The 12,216-nt window shown below is 39.5% G+C and overlaps 1 protein-coding gene and 1 non-coding gene across 4 annotated transcripts in view; one reads left to right on the forward strand and one right to left on the reverse strand.

Moving 5' to 3' along the window:
• sas (stranded at second) overlaps positions 1 to 12,216 on the forward strand; it is a 178,894-nt gene that overhangs the window by 89,798 nt on the left and 76,880 nt on the right. The gene's annotated exons all lie outside the window — the stretch shown is intronic.
• On the reverse strand, positions 2,383 to 2,455 carry TRNAK-UUU (transfer RNA lysine (anticodon UUU)). The gene has a single exon. It is a non-coding gene; the product is annotated as a tRNA-Lys (tRNA).

The raw sequence follows: 12,216 nt of genomic DNA on the forward strand, positions 1-12,216 counted from the left end.
CCCCCTTCATCCACTTTTCCTGCCTCCATAGGATTGCTCCCAACAAACCCCTCTCTTCGCCCACCATACCAAGTACTTCCTCATTTGTTTTCTTCTCTGTCCATTTCACCTTCTCCATTCTTCTCCACACCCACATTTCAAAAGCCTCCAATCTACGTCTATCCTCCTGCTTCAATGACCACGTTTCCGCTCCGTACATAGCTAGGCTCCATATCAAAGTTTTTACGAGTCTTTTCTTAACATCCTTACTCAAAGTCCCTGTCATCAACTCCCTCCTCCTTGTGAAAGCCTCTTTGCCTAGCGCAATTCTTCTCCTTACGTCCCTACTACTTTGACCGTGTTGGTCCAAAACACTACCGAGATACGTAAACTGTTCTACCTGCTCTAGCTTTTGCCCTCCTATTTTAATGTTAAGCTTGGCCTTTTTCTTTCTAGAAAATCGCATAACCTTTGTTTTATTAATATTGATTCTCATCCCATACCTGTCGCACTGAATTTCCAATTCACTAAGCAATGCTTGCAGCCCCTTGGCTGACTGACAAACTAAAGCTTGGTCATCAGCAAACCTAACTGATTTTACGACTTCCCCGCCCACTTTCATTCCTACCTCGAGTTCTTCCCATGCCTCTTTGATCATTTCTTCTGCGTACAGGTTGAACAGCAACGGTGATAATGGGCAACCCTGCCTTACACCCCTTCCTAACACTGCCCATCCTGACTCCCCGTTTCCCACCCTCACCTGGGCAGTCTGAGACATGTACAGATTGCGGATTAGCCTCCTTTCCCTCCAATCTATTCCTATTTTCTGCAATATACTCATTAGTTTTTCCCAATTTACTCTATCAAACGCTTTTTCGAAATCTACGAAACAGGCAAATACCTCCTGGTTGTGTTCTATATTCCTCTCGATTAATAATCTCATTACTGCAATGGCATCACGCGTACCTCTCCCCTTCCTAAACCCAAACTGATCATCCCCTAAGTAATCATTTGCCCTACTCTCTATCCTTTTGTTTATGATCCTGAGAACAACCTTAGCTGCGTGGGATATCAAACTAATTGTCCTATAGTCCTCACATGACGTGGCCTTTACCTTTTTCGGAATAGGAACTAAAACTGATCTCACAAAGTCTTCCGGCCAGATTCCCTCCTCATAAATACTACGGATCAGCCCATATAGCCTCTTCCTCCCACATTTTCCCAAGCATTTCAAAAGTTCCACGGGAATGTTATCTACCCCCACGGCCTTATTTAGTTTCATCTCCCTTAATGCCCTTTCTATCTCATTGTCTAGTATGCCTGGACCTAAGCTATCTTCCTCTACGTCATGTTCCTTTTCAATGTCTAACTTTGTTGGTCTAAGCTCTTTACTATACAGGTCTTCTACATATTCCTTCCATCTCTCTTGGATCTTTCCTGCGTCAACTATTACCTTACCGGCCTTATCTCTAACTGCTATCGTTGATCTCCCTTTCTTACTTCCCGATAAAGATTTAACTATGCTGTAAAGCGCACCGATTTCCCCCTTCCTCTGCAGACTTTCCATATTCTCGCACTGCGTCTTCCACCATGCTTCCTTTGCTTTATTTGTTGCCCGCCTCAATTTATTGTTCAATTCTTTGTACTTCATTTTGCCTAATTCGGTATTTATATTCTTCCATTTTCGCCGCTCATCCATTTTTGTAATCATCTCATCCGTGATCCATGGTTTACGAGTCCTTTTAGCGTTAACGGTTCCAATAGTGTCTTTTGCCGCTTTAGACAACCCTTTTTTGATACATTCCCATTTTTCTTCTGGGATTTTATTTAATAATTAATTAATAATTAATAATTAATTATTAATTAATTAATAATTTAATTACTGGGATTTTATTTAATAATAATTAAGATGTCTTGAATAGCATGATTTAAATGTAGTTCACAGTTGGTATAACAGGAAATCATTTACAAATGTGTCCCACTGACCACCAGTGGGACATCTGGTTACCCGCCACTCCACCTCCTACCAACCCATTACAACCGTGGCAGAAGTTCTCAAGTGAGACGCAAACAATTCATCCGCCTCCCACAATTACTGGCAATACGCAAAGGTGGGGGTCTGGTAGGTTTGTAACCTGCTTCCCTGGTGGTCTGAATCCTCTCAACGATTTCATTTAAGGTCCTTTGCTCCTTGCACTATTGACTTCCTTCACTAAGGTGGAAAGGAAAAGGGTAGCGGGACGTATGACGTGGAAAATGTAATTGTCGAAAATTAAGGAAGTTCCTGTAAATTATTTTCCTGAGCTGAAAACTAAAAATGTTGCATTTTTTCGAGGTAACTGATCGAAGCGCATTACTTGGTTAAAAATCACTGGAGAAAAATTGGCAGAGAAGTAAAAAAATCGCCCGAACAGGGACTCGAACCCTGGACCCTTAGGTTAAAAGCCTAATGCTCTACCGACTGAGCTATCCGGGCGCGCTATCAACATCGGTAACACAAGTGCTCTTAAAAGTTGTGGAAGTGCTTTAAGCGCCAATTTAAATGGCCTAGTTATTCATGGAACCCGTTTTGGCTATTTTCAACTTTATTAAAAGTAGGTTAAACCTTCCACAGCTTGTGGGTACTCTCAGTCATTAAAAATTACGTGAAAGAAAGAGCTTAATAGCACGCTGTTCAAAGGAAAAGCTGGCTAAAAGTAACACTTTTTATCATCGCTTTGTTTACCGCCACACATATGGAAACGAATGAAGGCGATTTGCAAAAGTAATATTTTACAATATTGTATAGCTTACAGCATATAATTCACCATTGAAAATATGGTTTATCATAAGGCTATATTAAAACTTAATCACTTAACTTTACAAAAATTAAGTTTTAATCTGACTTGGGGAACTTCTCTAAAATAAAATCAAGTGAGAAATTGTCTCAAAAGAAATATTGCCTAACTGCAACTAAAAATAATGATAATCTTTTTAACTAAGCCGTAATACACGACCGTATTTATGGCGCGGAGTCAATCACCTTAACTACGCGCGCGTATACAATTCAGGGCATATGTTCACTGCACCGTATTTTATACTTCAATTAGCTCTTCATTCCTTTCATTTCCGAATGATTGATTCTATTCCGTTGGGCACCATACAATCAAGATTGGAAAAGTCGCGATAGCGAAGTGCACTGAAAAATATCTGGTGCTTTCTAACACCGGATTGCTTTACTCAGTATTCCCATCTGTCTGCCATTAATTGAGTTCAACAGCACTGCAGGGGTTTTGGCGCAGCAAATAAAGCGGATATTCATTGCAATACCATATGCGTTGGAATCATTCCTGAGTGGAACAGATTGGTAATATAAGGCTTAAAGTTTAGTCGACACGAACGGGAAAAATAACAGTGGTGTCCAGCTCTTCATTCACGTCAACTATCATTGGCAGAAGGCAATTTAAAAATGCAAAAGTTTGATTGATCTTTGAGCAATTTATGTAAAAGATTTTTTTAATCCTAAACTGTGATTTGTGTACTTCACGATTTTATCCGATTGATTACTCCATCACATAGTATTCTTTTGCACTTTTCAAATTTAAGTCTACAAGTTTTCCTTGAATACGCATGAGAAGTATTTAGATATATTCCAGAAACCATGTAATTAAAAACTCTAGGATTTGCACTCTAGAAAATCTAATGGAAAGTAAAGAGTGGCTTATCCCAGAAGAATAAGACCTAAGAGAAACATCAGAAAATAATAAAAAATACCTACCAAAAATCATTTATTAATTCACGTAAAAAGCTTCTACAATGTACATCCACGAACAATCACAGTTACATAGGTTTTCTTGTGTTTTGGACAAATAAAACCGTATCTATCTTACTCTTGCGTGAATAATCGATACTACTTACAGCTTTGATAATAAAAAGCAGTTTAACATGAGCCTAATACAGTAATTATAATGCTATGCAGGAAATTCAAGGTGTAAAAATCATTCGCCTTGGCGGGGTAAAGTAGAATAATATTTAAAATCTGTGAAATTCCTGTATTTTAGTAAAAATCAGCCACCGACTCTGTTTAAATATTTGTCGTGACATACCCTGCAATTCTTTGATGAAATTTAATGTGTTTAAAATCTGAACTCTTGTAACTCGCCATCAGTGATATAACTATGATGTATGAGGGGTAATAGTGTTAAATGAAAACATATTAGCAACCACAATGTTGACTACATCCCGGTGATGTTCATTATAAAATAAACGGAATAATTCCTCTTGCATGATTCTTGACATCACTAAAAAAATGAACCAAATTAAGGCTTCCACAGGCAATTTTCAACCATCAATCATCCATAATAATCATTCCATTCGTCCAAAGTATTCTGCCAATTAAAAATAGATTTTGGACGGTCCCTGATGACTATTAATTAACAATCTATCTCGAAAACTTCCCTTTGTTTGCCTTAATGATACATAAACAAAAAACTATAAAATTGAACGTTAAGGCAATCCTCATGCATTATACTCGATGAGTATCGCTTAAATATCCGTACATGAAATTTGTATTTACGAAAAATTCTCTTATTTATGTTACATTTTTAGTGCTAGCATTAAATAGACCAGTGCTATTGATTAGAAAAATCGTGCAAAAGCTAAAGAACAAGGGTTAACAAGTGGATCGACGTCACGCGATTGGCTGTGGCTCGCCCAGGATCGGAGGGGATCGAAACCTCTCTGTCCGGTGAATGCGAAGATTCCGGGGGACGAGGTTCTGGGAAGGTGAGGAGGGAACCGAACACGACTTATCATCGGGTGGAATCAACATCCACCCTCGCCTCGGTCGGTTTATGGCACTACACGAAGGAAGAATTTCCCCCAGCGTTGTTCCGTTAATGCTCCTTCAACCTGCAAGTTGATGTTCCGATCCCGCGTGTCATATTGGTCGAGACGAACCGAGGTATGTTAATCGCGGATAAACGTATGTAAATAAATATTCCTATACCCCTTCTGATCCAACGCCCGCGGAACTCCATATTCGGCCTTCTTGTATTTTACTGTAGTCATTTACGGACACGGCGTTCATCAAGAGTTGAACGATAAAACAAGGCTAATCATGTAAAATGTTGCATGGTTAGAATATCCCATCTCCTTTGCCTCTGTCTCCTCGTCCACGACAGAAAAATAAATTGTGCAAGCCGGTTGTCAGGAATTGGCTATAAACTCCAGAGAGGCGAACAAGAAACCACTATCTCCGCAATGAATGGCTTTAAATAAAATCGTAATATCCAGTTTAAGTTTATCACTGATTTCAAGTTTAGAAATACTCACGAGAAAAGATTAGCACATGCGATTTCTGAGAAGGCTGTTTTATTGGTCATGTGCCAAAGGTTTCCAATGTCGCTGCATTCTCTACGTCATTGTTGTCTTATGATGTTAGCGCTTGCGCAATACGATATTGCATTGTATTGCAGGGATTTGAGAGATCCTAATTATTTACTCATAGTAAAATCCGATGTAAGTCCCTCCACAAGAGCCAAACTTGATTGCTGTTTTGAATCTTCAAATTTCATACGGGTTTGAAAGCTTTTTCGGTTTTGCATAGCAACGCACTTAATGTTTTCAAAATTAATTTGCGAATTTCAACTTCGCTGGCGGAGAAAAAAAGCATGAAATAATTGTGGAATCCCGTGGTATTTTCAAGTAGCTAGGATCAAAATAGTAGCGGTGGTAAGTAGGTTTTAGTATAGTGGCTGCAGAATGTAATTTAGACTGCATAAAGCTACATACGATATCGTATACTAAACACTACTAGAATGGAAATTAATCAACATAGATTTTGGTTCACCTGAAGTTGAATTAAAACATATTAGTCACTCAACTATCACCATATATCCATATATAAATTATCATATTACTATAGCACTGAGAAAAAAGTAATGAGCAATTCTAACTCTTGTAAACATACATATGTGAATAACAGTAATGCATTCAAGTGTTTTATTAAGAGGCAGAGAAGAGAAAATATTCCCGCGGACTTAAATGCGAGGATATGACGATAGACAACCTTTCTTAAGCTGACACTATTAGGTAACGACTGCCCTACTTGTTTGTGAAACTTAAATTCTCACTCGACTTTAAAACTATTGTATATTGGCTCCAGGCAAACATATTATGTGGGCATAACTAGTCCATTACGGGAACGCCCACGATGGAGAAAGGACAAGCCTGCAGAGTGCGAATAATTTGAAAATCTCTGTATGAATCCGTCACTCTGTTAACCGCGAGTGCTCTTGCGAAATGTTTCAGCAGCTGTCTCGAACTCATTTTCAACCTTGGAGGCACAGTTTTTTTCATTGAAAGGTGTGCAGAACCATTAAAATAACCCAGAATTGGTTCCGGACGTGCCTCGTCGTTATGATTCTCACTCGAAATTATAGCACAGTCAGTGCGAACATAAATATTTCACTTGATATCTTGCGGAATTTATGCAAAATAACTCCATTTGGTGCTTGCTGAAATGGCAAGCATACAGTAAATCATTTAAAGAAAAGAAGGGGGTGTACATCACTGCAAATTAATTTCAAAAAGAAATTTCTTCACACGCTTTGTCCTGTCATTACGAATAAATGATCAGTGGACCACCGAAAGACATTAGAAGACCAAATTCAAACCAAAATTGAGAATTTTCCTAACTTAGATTATCAACTTTGAAGTTTATTAAACGTTTACAAATAAAATATCAATTATTACTGAATAGTTAAGTGTCAGACGTGAGAGATTCCCTTAATAATGCATCATAGAGTATCATATTTTCCCTGTCCGACATAAGGAATGAAGGGGTAAATGATTATTACCCCGGGAAAAACTAATTCGCTGAAACATTTGTCAACTTATCATGCCCGGAGAAATTGTATGATTGGGATGCATTAATTAGTATTTCTTTTAAGTTTCTTTAATCTCTCTTCCTGTGAATGAAGTCTCCTATATTGGAGCTCCTTTTAAGGTTCCAGTACATTATAGACGTTGGGGAAACGTTGGAGTTTAAAAATTCGTGTCACGCTTAATAAATTAAAATTTCAATCCAGGCGCCGTCAAAATAATCAAACACTTTACTTCCTTATTCAGTGTGTCGCTATTAAAAAAAATCTGCGGACTTGATGGCCGCATAAGATCCTGTATAAAGAGTTCGGCAAGCTATTCCCGTAAATGTTCATAGGTGATGGCCGAATTATTTACATGTACCTACCATCTTTCTGGATTGAATCGAGGGTCGTAATCCAAAGGAGAATAATACGTTCGTTATCCAGAGGACCATCCAAGGCCAATACCCTCTTTGGCTGACGGTATTTTAAGGGTGTACTAGTATATACTCAGTTCCCTGGCAGGGTGGCCGCGTGCGGAACGTATCAAACATATTGGACGAGTCATACATCATTCAACAATCGGGGATGTCAAACACGTGACCACATTTGCCTAAGTCAGCGGCCCTTCGCCGAGTGGCAAATGGTGCCCGTTGGCAAAGTGATAGTGAAATTTGAAGGTGGAAATTATTTTGAAGCCCTTCGAAATTTCCTTCTCCGGCCCCATACTTTGTTATCTCCTCTTATGAAAACTAGGTGGAGACTCGTACCAAATTGAGGCCACCATGTATTTATTTTAAATAATTATTGCATGCTATATCGTATCAATATTAATGTATTAATAAATCGAATATAATTATATTTATTAAAATATAAAAGAGGTGTAGTTCCGCAGAGTTTTAAAGCTGTACAAGAATCGAAGGGTGGTTTCGAGGTGGCCGAAACCGAAGCATGGCTTCACGTAACACCATTTGTCTTCCTCATTTTTCTTACTTCCTTTTTCTCCAGACAGGTTTTCATTTGTCCTTTTTATGTAAATATGATGAAGATGACGATTGCGAGCACCCAAAAGCACTCGGTGGAAATAATGTTTACCGAAATCATCCAAAGTTATGATCTCCCGAAATAAGAGCCACGAAAAAATATTAAATTAAAAAATATCTCATAATATTTTCTATTTTATCATCCTCTCGTATTTATATAATTTAAAATAAATGGCGCTGCGGTGATAATCCTTAATCTTACCCGTATATACATACTGGTTGCAGCGTGCCTACGAGGTGCTCGCTAAGTTCTAAGATCTCCTATTTTTTTCTGACCAATTAATTACAACTGAAAAATGAAACTTTTGTTACTACTCAACGTAATCTCTCTACAGACGTGCCCATTTTTTACAAAGTCAAGGTCATGATTTCATGGCCGTCGGAAATGAATCGGCAGAATGGGCCCCTTTCGTCCACTGGAAAATTGTCAATGATCCATTCTTGGGTTTGTTGTCACGCAACGTTCGGCATTCTTTGAGCTGTCGCACCCATGAACGTTTTTTCACACCCGCAATACCATCGCTGCATACCTCACTCGATTATTAATGAATGTCTATGGGTTTGAAACCACGTAAGTGGAGAAAACGAATGATAGCACGGTTAAGAGAATGTGGTGTTACTATTAGTCGTTATTCTTCTATCTGCTTGGGGCATTCGATGAGGGGAGTACAATGACCAAAACGAAAGTATTACAAAATAAGTGGAAAACATCACGCCATATATCAGATTCTATTGGCTCAATGTCCTTCATAATGATTAAACTCATGGCCCCACTTGGGAGCCCCCTAGCCCAGCACTGCGTCAGTTTTTGATGGGGAACTGATTGGAGAGGTCATTATGGTACTACCACCTTTTCCCCTACACCCTGGCTGAGTCCGAGCAAAGTATCCATCTAGTTTTTTTTAATAAAACTAAATTTTAAGGACAGGATTAGAAAAGAGAAAAGCGTTTTAGAGACGAGGGATTATATAGAGGAGCAGAAGAGGAAAGGGCCATATGGAGAGTTCTACGCCAAATAAAAACTAGATGGACTGGATACACATTGAACCACAATGGATCAGCTAGAAACGTAATAGAAGGGATATTTTAAGGGAAGATCCCACGAGAAAGACCAAGAGATAAGTACTTAGGCCAAGAGGACGTAAAACAAAGACGTTATCAGAGGGTGAAAATATTAATAATGAATATTAAGGAATGGAGGGATGCGTTATACCAACCTTAGGATTGAAATACCGATGATTATTGGATTATATGAAATTATCTGGTTTAAAATTCATTCATTACTGAGTATGGGTGGAAACTTATGACTGTTGTATCTCCAGCATTCTTGTTTGAAAAGAGAGCCATTCGAATGGAAGAAACCGAATGCTTTAAGGGTGAACTAGAGTGAAAATAAAATGCTCTTTTATGAGTTTCAAGTCTTTCAAAGGTTGTGTGTCACCCTTTGAAAGACTCGAATGAAAAGATAGACTCCATTCCCTTTGAGTGAAATTAACGATCAATTGCGTACGTGCTGTGTTCAATTTCGGTGAAAGCTTCCGCGGAATGGTAATGATAAATACATTTCTATTCGGGATTCAGTCAGTGCATAGTGTTTTTTAACCAATGTGTTAAAAATATTTGGCCTGGATTAAAATTCTGATCAGAAGTGTCCTTGTATGCAGTTCTAATTCGATTAGAACTAACACCCCCCGCCACACGCCCTTGCGGCGGCTTGCGGGGTATTATGTAGATGGAGATGTAGATGTAGATGATTCCTAGAACAATATATTTTCCCGAACGCCGTTCAGCTTGCCTTTGATTACCCTTTCCGGTATTCCTTAGCGGGTGGACTCTGAAGGATGGCATTTTGATTAGGATACTAAGTAGAGTACGCGTGTGTAATTTTACTGGGTGTTGGTCATAGGTAGCATGCTTTATGGCATTTGAGTGTTATGATAGTGCACCTTAATTTTATACTTGTAAAGTATTAGTTCTGGGCATGTCGGTCTTAGTACTTTTTCGTTGATGATTTCTCAAAATTAATCTCAGGGTGGAGACAGTACGAAGGGAATGAAATAATGATATTTATAAGTCATTCCACAATTATGAATCCAATTAACACTTCCTACAGAAATGTTGAATCTTTTTTTCCCTTTCATTAAATTCAATGCGAGCACCCCCTCACTACACGTATTCGGGATTCCGGTCGTCATTTATCCGTGGGACAATTTTTCCGATAGGCAAGAAAAGGTTTCACGACAGCATTAGTTTCAAATCTCACCCAGTCGCGGGCCAGGACGGGCCATGGGCGAATGAGGGCTACCATCTGTTGCCCCATCCGGCGCGGGCCTCAATGAGGATGGAGTTTGCCCGGTTCCCGACCCGTTTCGCTCGCGCGCGCGGGCGCAAGAGCCACAGGTGGAACGTGACTGAGTGTTGCAATGATCGCGCTTTGGCATTTAAGGAGGAGAGGGAGAAGTGCGGATGAGAGAGATACAACCTCCTTCACCCTCACCCACCCTTACCTCATAAAAGCCCCCTTTACGCCCCGGCGCATCCTCGCGTCGACCAATCAGCGCCCTCTTGAACAGACGTCTCCTTCCCCGCGATGTACAGAGACCGGCTCTGGGTCCAAATGGGCATAACGACTGGAAAGGAAACGCTGCCGTTGAAGAAGAGCAGGAAGCCCACTTTGGCAGCAGTAGTTATGAGGGAAGGTGGCCAACAGCTGTGGTCTTTTGCGACATTAGGGAGGGGTGGGTAATCTGGCGGAGGCAGGACTTACAAGGAGTAAGGGGGAAGGCTGGAGAGAAACCCGGCGCACTCTTAAAGAACGGCGATTAGGAATCACACAATTCAATGTCCCATCCGACGGACGGCGTACTACACAAAAAGCGCTCTCCACATGGCACCCAAGTAGAATTCGGAATACCACTGAAAAACTGCCACCACCGGGGTACGTACCGAGACCCTCGAGGTGGAAAGTCAATACATAAACCACTGAATCAATCCTAACCCTGCCCGCTTTGCGTACTCACTCCTCCATGTGCCGTATCTTGACATCAATGATTCGGGTTCACGTTAAAATACTATACTTTTTTCCTCACCAGCAGCTCGTCTAGCATGTGTGGAGGCCCATTTTAAACATATAAACCGTAGTTCTTGTAACTTTGATAATGTTTATTTTTATTATTTGAATTATTTATCTTCTCCACTGATGATGAACATTTAATTAGCATTCAATTTTGAAGTCCCATGCCCTCCCTATGTGGGATAACCCCTAGCCACACACCCTAGCAGTGACATTCCAGGTGCCATGTTCAAAAAATGAATTCAAAAGAGTTCATTTCTGTGTGCTCTTTTTTTTAATCGTAAACTTCGTGAACCGTCGTGATCTCGCAATAATATTAATCTAGTTTTCACCTGTTATTGATTTTCCGTGCAAATTATAAGCACGTAAAATTTACAAGGGAGAGTGCTTACTATTGTCTTTAATCTACGTTCAAAACAACCGTCTTGGACTACCGTGGAATAATAATTTATCTTCTTCGTGATCCATTTAACATTTCTACAGATTGTAAAACCATTTATCCTATAATCTGCCGTTTTTTGCTCTTCATAACTTCCATCTGCAATATGTCATCCAAAAAGCCTGCTTTTAATACCCTCTCTCTCTTTCTTCCTTTCTCATCAAACATATTCCCTTTATTAAAGGCTTCATAAAGGCGCCACCGCTTTAATGTAATTTCTATTTAGCTTTTCTCTCAAATCTCCAAATAGATTCCAAGGTAACGAGGAAATGGCTACAAAGAATGGCTTTGTTTTTTTTAATAATTGACTCCAAAAAAGGATGCCTCGATTACCAAAATGTTTCCATGGAATCAATGAAACGGAATGTAGGAGTGACGTGAGGGAATGAGTTCGTTCACTGACTTTCCTTTAACTGTTCGCGATGAAAAAAAAAACAATGCGAAAATTAAGTGAATGAGATCATCTGTGAAAAGCGAAATTCACAAAGTGAGGTATACATTCACAGTGGTTGGATCCATTCCATCACCTAGACCTATTTTTGACGGTAAAAGTAATATCAAGGACACTGGGAGAAGAATTGCACCAACATTCAATGAAATAAAAGGAGCGAGCTGATGACCGGTATGTAATCAGAGACGAATAAGAGTATTTGCCAAGGACTTAAAGTGAAGAGAACAATTGTGTTTTGCAGAGAAGACGTTTTAGAAAGATGAATATTGAGCGTGGATCGGACGCTTATGATAATTTGATATGGAAAGGGTAGAAAAAAAACCTGAATAGGAAGGTGATCGTAGTCGCTTTAGATGAGGTGGGGGTGAGATAGAGACCGGAAAAAA

The sequence above is a fragment of the Hetaerina americana genome, unplaced genomic scaffold, assembly GCF_022747635.1.
Source record: "Hetaerina americana unplaced genomic scaffold, ioHetAmer1.1.p SCAF_9, whole genome shotgun sequence".
In the NCBI taxonomy this organism is placed as follows: Eukaryota; Metazoa; Arthropoda; class Insecta; order Odonata; family Calopterygidae; genus Hetaerina; species Hetaerina americana.